At 41.5% G+C, this 11,647-nt stretch overlaps 1 non-coding gene across 1 annotated transcript; it reads right to left on the bottom strand.

Moving 5' to 3' along the window:
- Positions 1 to 2,938: 2,938 nt before the first annotated feature.
- Positions 2,939 to 3,046, bottom strand: LOC113247744 (U6 spliceosomal RNA). Its single transcript, XR_003313370.1, has one exon. It is a non-coding gene; the product is annotated as a U6 spliceosomal RNA (small nuclear RNA).
- Between the last annotated feature and the right edge of the window lie 8,601 nt (positions 3,047 to 11,647).

Below are 11,647 nucleotides of genomic sequence, written 5' to 3'. Positions count from 1 at the left end.
CAACTTGAAACGCTTCAACTATGAACAAAATTGTAGTTGACATTTGTCAATCTGGGGCTACCAGCCCCCACTGTCAGTTCTTTTCACCATTCCCAGGCACCCAAGGATGGCCCTTTGGAGAACTGTACTTTCCTGTACCTTTGGGGTGGACGGTACAGTCCACATCTCTCTATGAAAACTGTGGGGTCAAAACAGGAGGCCCCATGCAGGGGTCCCATGACAGTCCTTTGGACATTGGGATCCTCTGGGGGATGCTGATGTTTAGGAGAACAACCCAAGAGGGAGGGCGCTGGTTGAAGCCACAGCCATTGTGGTGGGAGCTGCTGTGTGAGTGTTCGGTGCCTGCATTGTGACTTTGACCGTGGTTCTCACCACACAGCACTCCAGAGCTCTGTGGCCATGGTCTGGTTCGGAACATAAGCTTTTACTGCCCTGAGCCCCAGCTGTCTCTCCAATGCATCCATTTCCTCTTTAAGAAAATCAATGTGTTCCTTCTGCTTGAAATCAGGGATGCTGGCACAATTATATAGAGAGGGGTTCCTTCTAATTTTCCTCTAGTGAATCCGTTCAATAGTGAGTCCTTCCAGTGTGTGGACATGATTTGATCATGGCTTATATACAATTTCCTCAGGAATTCATCTATGGTATTATACAAAGTATTAAATCTAAATTACAAAAAAAAAATGATTAGCGTGAACCCATCTAGAAGGCAGGATTATCAGCTCTCGTTAAGGACTGATGCATTTTTAAACAAAACAATTAGACCATGGCATAAAGTGGTTTTCAGGTTTGGCCCATGGAACAGAGTGAGGAGAACTGAAGTTTGTTGATCTCCAGGTTCCAAGATTAGTAAAAACAAGGACTTAGCCCTAAATATGAATACTGTCATCTCAGCTTACTAGCTAGGATCAGAATATGCCACCCGTAAATATACTGCTTTGGTATAAGGAGAACCAAGAGACGCAGAAAGAAACCTTCTCAGATCTTCTCTTATCTGACTCAAAGCAGAAGCTTCTGAAAATGAAAACTGCCCCAAATGCCCTTGCCCAGGGAAGTTCTATGACCATGCAGAAGATGGAAAGTTGGCACCAAAATGGACCTGTACAAACAAAGTTTGCGAAGATGGCCCCCCTTCTCCATTAGTTTCTCCCATGTAGTCGCCTTCCCACAGTTTGGAGTCCCTAGAAGCCTGAAAACTCTTTTCCCTTTTTCTTGTCACTTCCCTACAAATTTATCATTCTTTGTTAGGATGCCATGTAAGTCCAAGTTCAAACCACCCCTTTGAGTTCCCCATCACTGAGTTTCTCCCAATGTGCCTGTATGCTGCCCATGTTTCATAAATTCTGCTTTTCTCTTGTTCATCTGTATTGTGTCAAATTATTTTTGGGCTCCAGCTGGAGAACCTAGGAGGGTAGAGGGAAAAGTTTTTTTTCCCTTTGTTATACTGGCACCAAAGATGGTACCAAATAAACATACCCGCCGGATAATTAGGTGCCACAGCTGCCCACGGTCTGATGTTCTGCCAGGTGTAGAGCCCAAGAGAAAGTCATTCAATTCAAGGAAATCTGAGGTCTCGAAAGTTCTATGGGTGCACTGTTGGGCAGGAAAGCGCCACATCAGCCTCAAGGGTCTACCTATCGCATGCTACCTTGTACAGCAATGTCTTGCTGCGCCAAAACTGTGGTCTCCTCTGCTCTCTGTAGGCTTCAGTGTTCTTACCGCAGCGTGGGTCTTCAGGAGATCTCACTGTGGCTACCTCAGGACCGTCTGTAGCAGCCATTCATTCACGAATATCACATGTTCCCCATAGAAAGTACTGTTCCTTTTTGTTATTAAATCGTGGTATGGAGAGCACCTTCCCTTATCAAATGGTTGCAAAACACTGCAACTGCCCCCTTAAAGTGTAGTCTTAAGTTTTGATTTTTTTCTCTTTCTTTCTGTGTGTGTGTGTCTTTCTCTCTCATCTACGCATATATTTTCCCCATCCCCTTTGGCTAGAATAATCGTATGGATGTAGCTGTAAAATTTACATACAATGCATAGATTTTAAGTATTCATTCTGAAGAGTTTTGTCAATCACATATACCTATTTAACCACCATCTGTGGAACTAGAAAACATTTCCAAAACCCCAGAAAATCCTCTCAGGCTTCTAGTCAGTTCTGCACTATTTCCCCTAAGAGAAAAACAAACAAACCCCCCAAAAAACCAAAAAACAAAAAAAAACCCAAAACCCACTAGTTTCTAACATATAGATTTGTTTTGCCTATATTGAAATTCATATAAATTGAATAATAAAATTTGTGTTTTTTTGGCGGGGGGCTTGATATAATGTTTTTGAAGTTTATCCAAAGTGTTGTGCGTGTCAGTAGTTAATTTCTTTTTACTGAGAAGCGTTCCACTGTATGAGTTTACCACAGTATGTTTATCCATTCACCTGTCGACGGTTATTTGGGTCATTTCCAGTTTAAGGCAATTATGAATAAGGCTACTACGTCTTCTCTTTTTGTGGACATATAGTCTTTACTTCTTTACGTAAAGTCTATACTACTCTACTTGTGTAATACCTGGAAGTGACATTTTGGGGTCATGGGGCAAGTTTAACTTTATGAGAAATTGCAAAGGAATCTTCCAGCGTGGTTGGACATTTCTACACTCCTGCCAGCAATAGATGAGACCTCTAGTTGCTGTTGGTATTCACTAACATTTTGTCAGGGTTTTTTTTGTTTTTTTGTTTTTTTGTTTTTATAACATCCCCACTAACGTGTGTGAAATGGTATCTCATTGTGGTTTTAATTTGCATCCCCTGATGGCTAATGATGTTGAAGACTTTTCCATGTGCTTATTGGCTATTTTGCATACTTTTTTGGTGAAATATGTGTTCAGGTGTGGGTGGGTTTTTTTGCCATTTTAAATTAGGTTGTTTGTATTTTTTTCTTATGAGTTCTTTATGTATTTTGCAAATTTGCATTCATCTTTGCACAGGGGCCAAGCTAACCTACTCTGTATCATTCCAACTTTGGTAAATGTGCTGCCAAAGCTAGCCCAGTTCTTCATATATTTTGGATTCAACTCTTTAGTTAGATATATGTGCTGTAAACATTTTTTTCCCGAACTATTATTTTTTAATGAGCAGTGGCAAGTACATATCATAACCATTCTCTGGAATAGCTATACCTAAACATTCAAGTGACAGATATACCAGGCAGTTACTGCCATCACAAAAATTTGGTATAAAAATCTATCCTAAAACATAGTGATTTAAAACAATAAGCATTTATAGAGCAACCAAGGGTAGAAATCAGTTGGGGTCAGGTGACCTAAGCTGGGTTCAGCTGAAGCATCTTGGCTGGGGTGGTTCTATTCCATGGGTGTCATTTTCTCTTCCTGAAATCAGTGGGTGGGCACAGCCATATTCTTCTCATGGCATTGGCTGAGGCACAAAAGGTCCAGCAGAGACGTGCCAAGCCTCTTGAGTCTTAGACTCAGACCAACACTGTTACTTTCACATCTTTCACATCTACCTGTGGGCCAAAGCATCTATCATGGTTGAAACCAGAGCTGAAGTGAGAAATGGGCCCTGCCCATGGTTAGTGACCTTTGCAAAATTCCTTGACAAATGGCATAGATACGGGGAGGAGCGAAGAAGGGGAATTAGTGAAATCTGTTGCAAACGCATAAAAGTTGTAAGTTTATAAATGCATTTATAAAGAATTTGTGGTAGGGAATAGACATTAGGAATAATTCACAGAATATTTTGTCCTCATTCACTGTCTTGCTGAGTGTTTCATTTCCCTCCCTCAGCCCAGTTGATTCCATGTGGTATTTAACTAGTTCTAAAGCCATTCATTTATGAATTCATGAATTTATTTAATAATCCTGTAGACTATTTTGTCTATGCCAGGTACTATGTGCAAGCTTCTAGAACCACGACAGTAAACAAGACAGGCAGACATTATGAAGTTCAGAATTGGACACAGACAACTGAGTAGGGAAGTTCATTGGAAGCGTAGTTTACCCAGAATCTTGGTGTGAAGGAAAGTTTGACAACCTTCCTTAGCTAAAGCCTAACCAACACGTACAAGTTAAGAAGGCAAAGATGGAGAAGCGGTGTATTAGCCCACGCAAGAGGTGATGGAGGGCAAGCTGACTGGGAAGTGAAAGTAGTTAGATGCAGCCCAGAGTTTGAGTGGAGAGGTGACTACGGCCACAGAATGAAGAGTGGATCAAAGACGTGGAAAAACAGGAGGAGGGAAGCTACTGCAGTGTCCAAGCTGGAGGTGACAGTCCAACAACCAGGGGCAGACGTGGCGGGGGGAGAGAGATGTGGATGGGTTCCAGTGACATCTTGGAGTCCCAGGGAGGGGGCTTGGAGTTTGATTTTATGGAGGATGAATGGAGAGGGAGAAATCAAATATAATGCCCAAATTTCTTGACTAATCAAGTAGATGGTTTTACATTTAATGAAATAGGAATTAGAGGAAAGGGTCTCATTGGATGAATGGGAGGAATACATAATTTTTATTCTAAAATATTGAGTTACCTGTGTTAAAAGGTAAACTGAAGCATATTAAATATTTTAAGAGTTTATTTGAGGAAAAATTAATTCAAATCAGGTAGCATCCCATCTGGAAGACATAAAGAAACTCCGAGGGACCGTAGAAAATGGAAGACTTACATGGGCAGAAAGGAGTTGGAACGAAGAAGACGGAGAAGAGGTACATTGGCACGTGCAAGGTTATGGCAAGGTTACTTTCCTTTGGGGGATGACAGGGATTTCTCTGGAGGATTACCTAATTAGTGCTGGTGAGATGATTCCTGGTCAGCTGGTTTAAGATTCCTATTTCTGGGAGAGCTGGAACTGTAATTAAATTAAGTCTTGGTTTTGGGACACAGCACTTCGCATAAGTGACTCTATTTGGGGCCTATTGTCTTATTTGTAACACTTGTAAGATATCTAGGGGGCATTGTCTTCCAGTTAGCAGTAAACACGAACCTGAAGTTTAGTAGACAACTTAGGGCTGGTGGTAGATTTATAAGTCACAGCTCTTGTCAGGATTGAACACCAGGAGAGAGGGTGAAAATGCTTATGGAGAATACACATAGTAGAAGGACAGAATGGGGAAGAACATAAGCCAACAGGTCAACCGGGAAACGCTGGACAGGTGAGGGGATCTTGCCAGGGAGGCCAAGAACGTGCAGCCAAAGCCATAGGGAGGAAGACTATGGAGGAAGGGTGCTTGCCCACTTGCAGGGAAGAAGAGACTGAATAGCAAAGAGCAAGGGAATAATCGGTATGGTGATGTTCCTGACCAGACCAAGAGAATGACATTTGAAGTTCAGATGGAAGAACAAAGTTTAGATAAGAATCGAGGCCCTCTTCAGTAGGAGAAGAGAAAGAGATGGTATGGAAGCAAGTAAATGCTTGATCTGGTGTAGGTGAAGGAGTTCTTGTTGATTTTCTTCCTTTCTTTCTTTCTTTCTTTCTTTCTTTCTTTCTTTCTTTCTTTCCCTTCCTTTCTTCTTCTTCTTCTTCTTCTTCTTCTTCTTCTTCTTCTTCTTCTTCTTCTTCTTCTTCTTCCTCCTCCTCCTCCTCCTCCTTCCTTCCTTCCTTCCTTCCCTTTCTTTCTTTCTTTCTTTCTTTCTTTCTTCCTTCCTTCCTTCCTTCCTTCCTTTCTTTCTTTCTTTCTTTCTTTCTTTCTTTCTTCTTTCCCTTTCTTCTTCTTCTTCTTCTTCTTCTTCTTCTTCTTCTTCTTCTTCTTCTTTCTTCTTCTTCTTCTTCTTCTTCTTCTTCTTCTTCTTCTTCCTTCCTTCCTTCCTTCCTTCCTTCCTTCCTTCTTTCTTTCTTTCTTTCTTTCTTTCTTTCTTTCTTTCTTTCTTTCTTTCTTTCTTTCTTTCCTTTCTTTCTAAGGAGGATAGAGAAGTATGGGAAGGAGGTGAAGTATTATTCTTTAGGAAAATAGAGAGCGTTTGAAAAAAAATGGGAGAGAAAATGAAGAAATCCTAATTGTTCTTCCGGCGACATTAAGGTCCCAGGAGTGGTGGGGTACTGTGAATTTATGATGTTCCAAATCGTAATGACTTTGCTGTTTTCCAGCAGCGTTTGGGAACACATAAAGAGAAAGCCGACTTTTGGCTTGATTTACTCAGGGGGAAGGGAGACATCAAGAACATGCCAGACGCATTTCCTTTGGTGATATAACACAATTACCTTTTCACCTTTAAGACCCCTCAGTGAAGAACCACCAGAAGAATTTTGAGTTTGAAAATAAATCCAAATATTTGTCTTCATATTATCAACGCTGTGATATCCTCTTAGCATATTGAAAACCTGAGGAGTCTGTATTTGTGTTCACTTCTATTCAACGAATTTATGTAGTATCATATAATGGTGTAATAGTCAGTGTTCATCACAGTGTTTTCGGTATGATACTGTATGAAACTGTTTCTCGAGGGAAGTAGGGATATTTTGTACACTAAATATGCAGAATAAAAAATGTACTTTACCTTGCCTCCTTTTGTCAAGTGCAGTGCCTGCCAGAAGGACAATGGGACAAGAGATTTGGGGATATTCGGTGTGTTTTGCTCAAAACCAATTCCTTATTTTGTGTTTTCAAAATTTAGACTTGATTGAGAAATTGAGAATTTTATTTTTGATCGGTTTCTCAAAAATAATAAATTCTTTAGTCAACAGTAAAGAAATAAAAATGGGCTTTCCATAACAATGTACATTCAATTGCTCAGTCTCTTGTTGATACTCTTATGTTTGTTTTCAGGTGACTTTGATGGACAAGGTGAATTGATTTGCTTACCTTAGTCTTTATGCACAATATCTTAGGGGAATATCCTGTAATTTACCATGATACTTTACACATTTTGAAAAAAATCTGTATGGGTCAAAATTTTATGTGTTAAGGCATCAGATTAGAAGAAATACCTTTAAATAGGTATTGTCTCAACCAGTCTTTTGAATCAAGATACAACCATGCTGGGGCGCCTGGGTGGCGCAGTGGTTGGGCGTCTGCCTTCGGCTCAGGGCGTGATCCCGGTGTTATGGGATCAAGCCCCACATCAGGCTCCTCTGCTGGGAGCCTGCTTCTTCCTCTCCCACTCCCCCTGCTTGTGTTCCCTCTCTCGCTGGCTGTCTCTATCTCTGTCAACTAAATAAATAAAATCTTTAAAAAAAAAAAAAAGATACAACCACGCCAGATGAAGCAGATTCCCACTTCCCAGAGTGTAACACATCTCAGGACGGAAGCACACTAAAATGTTGGTGAAAAATATCTGTATACCTTTATTTATTTTTTAAAAAGATTTATTTATTTGCGAGAGGGGGAGAGAGAGAGTACAAATGGGTAAAGAGGGACAGGGAGAAACACTCCCTGCTGAGCAGGGAGCCTGACTTGGGGCTTGATCCCCGGACCCTGCGATCATGACCTGAGCCGAAGGCATACGCTTAACCGACTGAGCCACCCAGGCGCCCCCATGAGTATGTCTTTAAATTAATAAATTATGAGAGAACGGCATAGTCTAATGACAAGAAGTAGGCTCTTCTTGGTACAGCCTAATAGAGGAACTGGTTTTACAACTTTGTTTGATGTCTGTGAATTAAACAGTAGGTCTTTAAAACAGGTTTATAAGAACTGGTTCTTAAATAGTGAAAGGAAGATTGCACCGCAGGCATTTTGAAGAGTAAACTACCTCTTACCTTGAGTAGAATGTACACAAGGTGAATGAGCCAAAAGATTTCATGTTTCGGTTGTCTTCACAATATAACTAGGACTCAGGCAGTAAGCCCCATCAGTCGTTAAAAATGATGTAAATATAAGCCAAATAATGTGTTCTTATGAACACAGCTAGACCACTACTTTTAGATAAATGGACGTATCCTTTTTTTTCCTTTGATGGCTATTTTCCAGGTTTTCTTTGTCTCCGTTATAAGCCAAAATCCTATAATATCACCTGCCTAGGACCATGGCAAATGATACTCATGATAGGAAGAAGTTGAGAGCAACCCGAGAACGCTTCTTTTTTTTTTTTTTTTTAAAGATTTTATTTATTCATTTGACAGAGATAGAGACAGCCAGCAAGAGAGGGAACACAAGCAGGGGGAGTGGGAGAGGAAGAAGCAGGCTCATAACGGAGGAGCCTGATGTGGGGCTCGATCCCAGAACGCCGGGATCACGCCCTGAGCCGAAGGCAAACGCTTAACCGCTGTGCCACCCAGACGCCCCACCGAGAACGCTTCTTGACCCGCTGAAACGCAGTAAAAGTTTGGAGCCGAGGGGACTTGGAGAGAATTATGAAGAAAAGGAAGCCCGCTACCTTGTTGAGCTGCAGAAAAGTATGGCGCTGGGGAGAGAGAGACAGAAGGTAGATAGAAAGAGTGAGCTCGATACAGCTGTACAGTCACCAGATCGTCGATGAGTTCTCTATACCTGGCTTCAAACTGAGGTGTGTATATGTGTATGTATGCACGTGTACATGTGTGTACCTGTGTGTGTAAGAGGAAAGGTCTATTAGGGAGAAGGAAGGGGGAGAGGCGGAAGGACAAGGAAGGAGGAAGAGGAGAAGCAAAAGAAGAGAAGTAAAGGGGGGAGGAGGAGAAAGATAGAAACATACCATGAGAGAAACCTATAAAAACACATGGCACAGTCCCTGCCCACCCTAAGGGATAATTTGGGTTTCCTTACTCTGTTCCGCAGATACAAAGAGCAAGACAAAACGCATAAACATACAGACTTGTATTTATGAACGTGTATCATGTACTCGAGTACAATTCATAACAGGGACCGTAATAAAAGTAGAGAGTCACGTAGGAATGGGAGCATGACTGCCTTACTTCATTCTTCCAGACAATTACAAAATTTTCCACTTGTCCATAGACAGGTACCTGAAGTCTGAGAATGATAAGGACATCATTAAGTGAGTAAAGAGAGAACAGGGGGAAAAGATAACTGGGTTGAGATTTCTTTTCTGGTTTTATTTCCTCCCTATCAACAACTGCGGAGATTTCTTTTTTTTTTTTTAATGATTTTTTATTATATTATGTTAGTCACCATACAGTACATCCCCGGTTTCCGATGTAAAGTTCGATGATTCATTAGTTGCGTCTGGAGATTTCTTATCAGAGCTGACCTTTGGTCCTACGCTTTACCACATGGAGGCCGTTATCCTCCGTCCTGACACCTCCCTTCTGCAGCTGTTTGCCCAAAGAGGGGCAGGCAAGGTTGCGGGAGTCTTGACAATAAGGCACGGAAGGCAGCAGGTGCTGGTGTCAGGAAAGGCCTGCTTGGCTTTCCCCGCTGGGAACGCACACCATGGCTGAGCTGGGGGTGGCGCGGTGGGGTAGGGGTGTGTATGCGCATGTGTGTGTTGCAAAATAAAGTTTCTTCGGTTTAGCCAGATTTGATTTCAACTTCTGAGCGAGCCTGTATTTTCATGGCAAGTCAACAAAAGCTTTTCACAATTCTTTCTTCTCTGCAGGTAGGAGTGTAGATCAGGTTGTGCCTGCATTCTTTGGGGTCAGAAAAATCATTTCACTTTCTCTTGTGTCCTTAGCTAATTCTTTCTTCCTAAATCTCACCCTCCTGGATAAAAATATAATATTTCATAATGGCAATCCAGTAGTATGGAACCTCATTATGCCTCAGCAACATCTGTGATTACGTTTTATTCATGTAGTATCTTTATTTAGGCCAGACATTCATAAAGAAAACTTCCAGTCAGTCCCAGATAGACGCCGGGAGACGTTCAAGGTACATTAACCTGATGGGACGGACCATCAAGCTACCAGGATGATTAAGCTGAATGTGAAGAGACCAAGCTACAAGTCAGGTTAGAATTCTTTTCCTGGATATGGCACTGATTTTTTTTTTTTTAATTAAGTCAGCGCATTTGTTAAGACCTCATTCTCTTCTGTAAATGCAGGCAGGCATTGGAATGGAAAAGACTTCGTGTGTGTGCGTTTGCGCACACAGTTGGGAAATTGGAGATGCTATTCCTTAGAATTGGCACATGGACATTTCACTTCCGTGTTTCCTTCTACTACTTAGCATCGTGGGGACTGTCACGCCCCACTGTAAGTATTGCTAAAAAGGCACCTGAACCCTTGGGGTTTCAGTGATTCATCTGGCTCCAGTTTATAAGCCTGGGTCATTGGGCACGCTCCTGTGATGTAACAACGAAACACGAACATCTGGGAAAACAGCGTCCAGCCAGTGTAACTTCGCACAAGAGGCTGCTTTGGTGGCCATCGTGTGTGTTTTCCTACTAAATTATTGTTGGAAGGCCTTTCTGCTAACCTTCGACTTCGAGGACTACACAGAGTTCTTGGATAATTGAACCGTTAACTCCCGCGCGTGGTAACCGTGTCCACGTTTTTGAGTAGTTGGAAATGATTCCAAGTAGGGGCGAATTTAATCTAAAACTCAAACCTGGGGGCGCCTGGGTGGCACAGCGGTTAAGCGTCTGCCTTCGGCTCAGGGCGTGATCCCAGCGTTCTGGGATCGAGCCCCACATCAGGCTCCTCCACTATGAGCCTGCTTCTTCCTCTCCCACTCCGCCTGCTTGTGTTCCCTCTCTCGCTGGCTGTCTCTATCTCTATCGAATAAATAAATAAAATCTTTAAAAAATAAAAATAAAACTCAAACCTGCCTGGGCTTGAATTTAAACCCAAATAGGCCTGAAATTTCATCTAGTAGAACTGAAACTGGTTTCTTATTTGCACACCCAGTTGGCGTTAGTGATTCTGGACGTCCAGGGTACCTATAGATTCAAAGGAAAGTGATGGGTGAGTACACAGTATAAACTGGTGTTTTAGCCAATCACTCCTCACCCTCATTATTTTATGTCTTTCTGATTGTTTCCATAAGTGCCTAAGTGATTAGAAAAAGAGAAGTAAGAGCACAGGTTAATTTTGAATCATTGAAAATTTAAGTCCCTTGGGTCCATAAAGGCAAAGAATTTCATTTCTTAACCATATGTGTGAAGGAGTTATATTTCCTCCAGTTCAGACGGGCACCCTTTACATGAAGTGACGCCAAGTCTAAATATATATTCTCAGGGTTCCTTGGGATTCAGATAAGACCTAAGTGTTATCGGGAGATATCAATGATCATTAGGCATTACACGAGGTGATACAGAGGATCTCGAGGCTGCCAGGGACTTCCAGTGACTGTGTAGGAAGGACAGTTAATATTTACTTAGTGTGGATGCTGTGCAGACTTGCACTGGGTGCTTAACCATACATTTTTGCAATCGATCGTGACAGCAGCTCTCTAAAGTAGATACGATTACTCTAATTGCATACATGGAAAAAATAAAGGAGTTGATGTTTGTGAAGCTGTAAAAATGTACCCACATAGAGACCTTAAGAATCACGCACATTCATTGTCACTATGTTGTTGTTGTTTGTTTTTTGCCACTCATGCATTCGCATATCACTTTTTCTCAACTAACCCTAGGATAGAAAAGATATTCACACTTATAAAATGGAAGAACAACTCAAGATAGAAATATGATCAGTATAGGTATAAAATGTATGTGGAACCCTCAAAGGAATGTGAACTGATAAACAATCAAGTCTAGTATTTGGCCAATTAATCCATAGAAGGGATTATTTATAGAAGGGTAATTTTACTTCCTTA

This window comes from Ursus arctos, unplaced genomic scaffold (assembly GCF_023065955.2).
Source record: "Ursus arctos isolate Adak ecotype North America unplaced genomic scaffold, UrsArc2.0 scaffold_8, whole genome shotgun sequence".
Classification (NCBI taxonomy): Eukaryota; Metazoa; Chordata; class Mammalia; order Carnivora; family Ursidae; genus Ursus; species Ursus arctos.
This window is presented reverse-complemented; position numbering and strand designations above follow the sequence as displayed.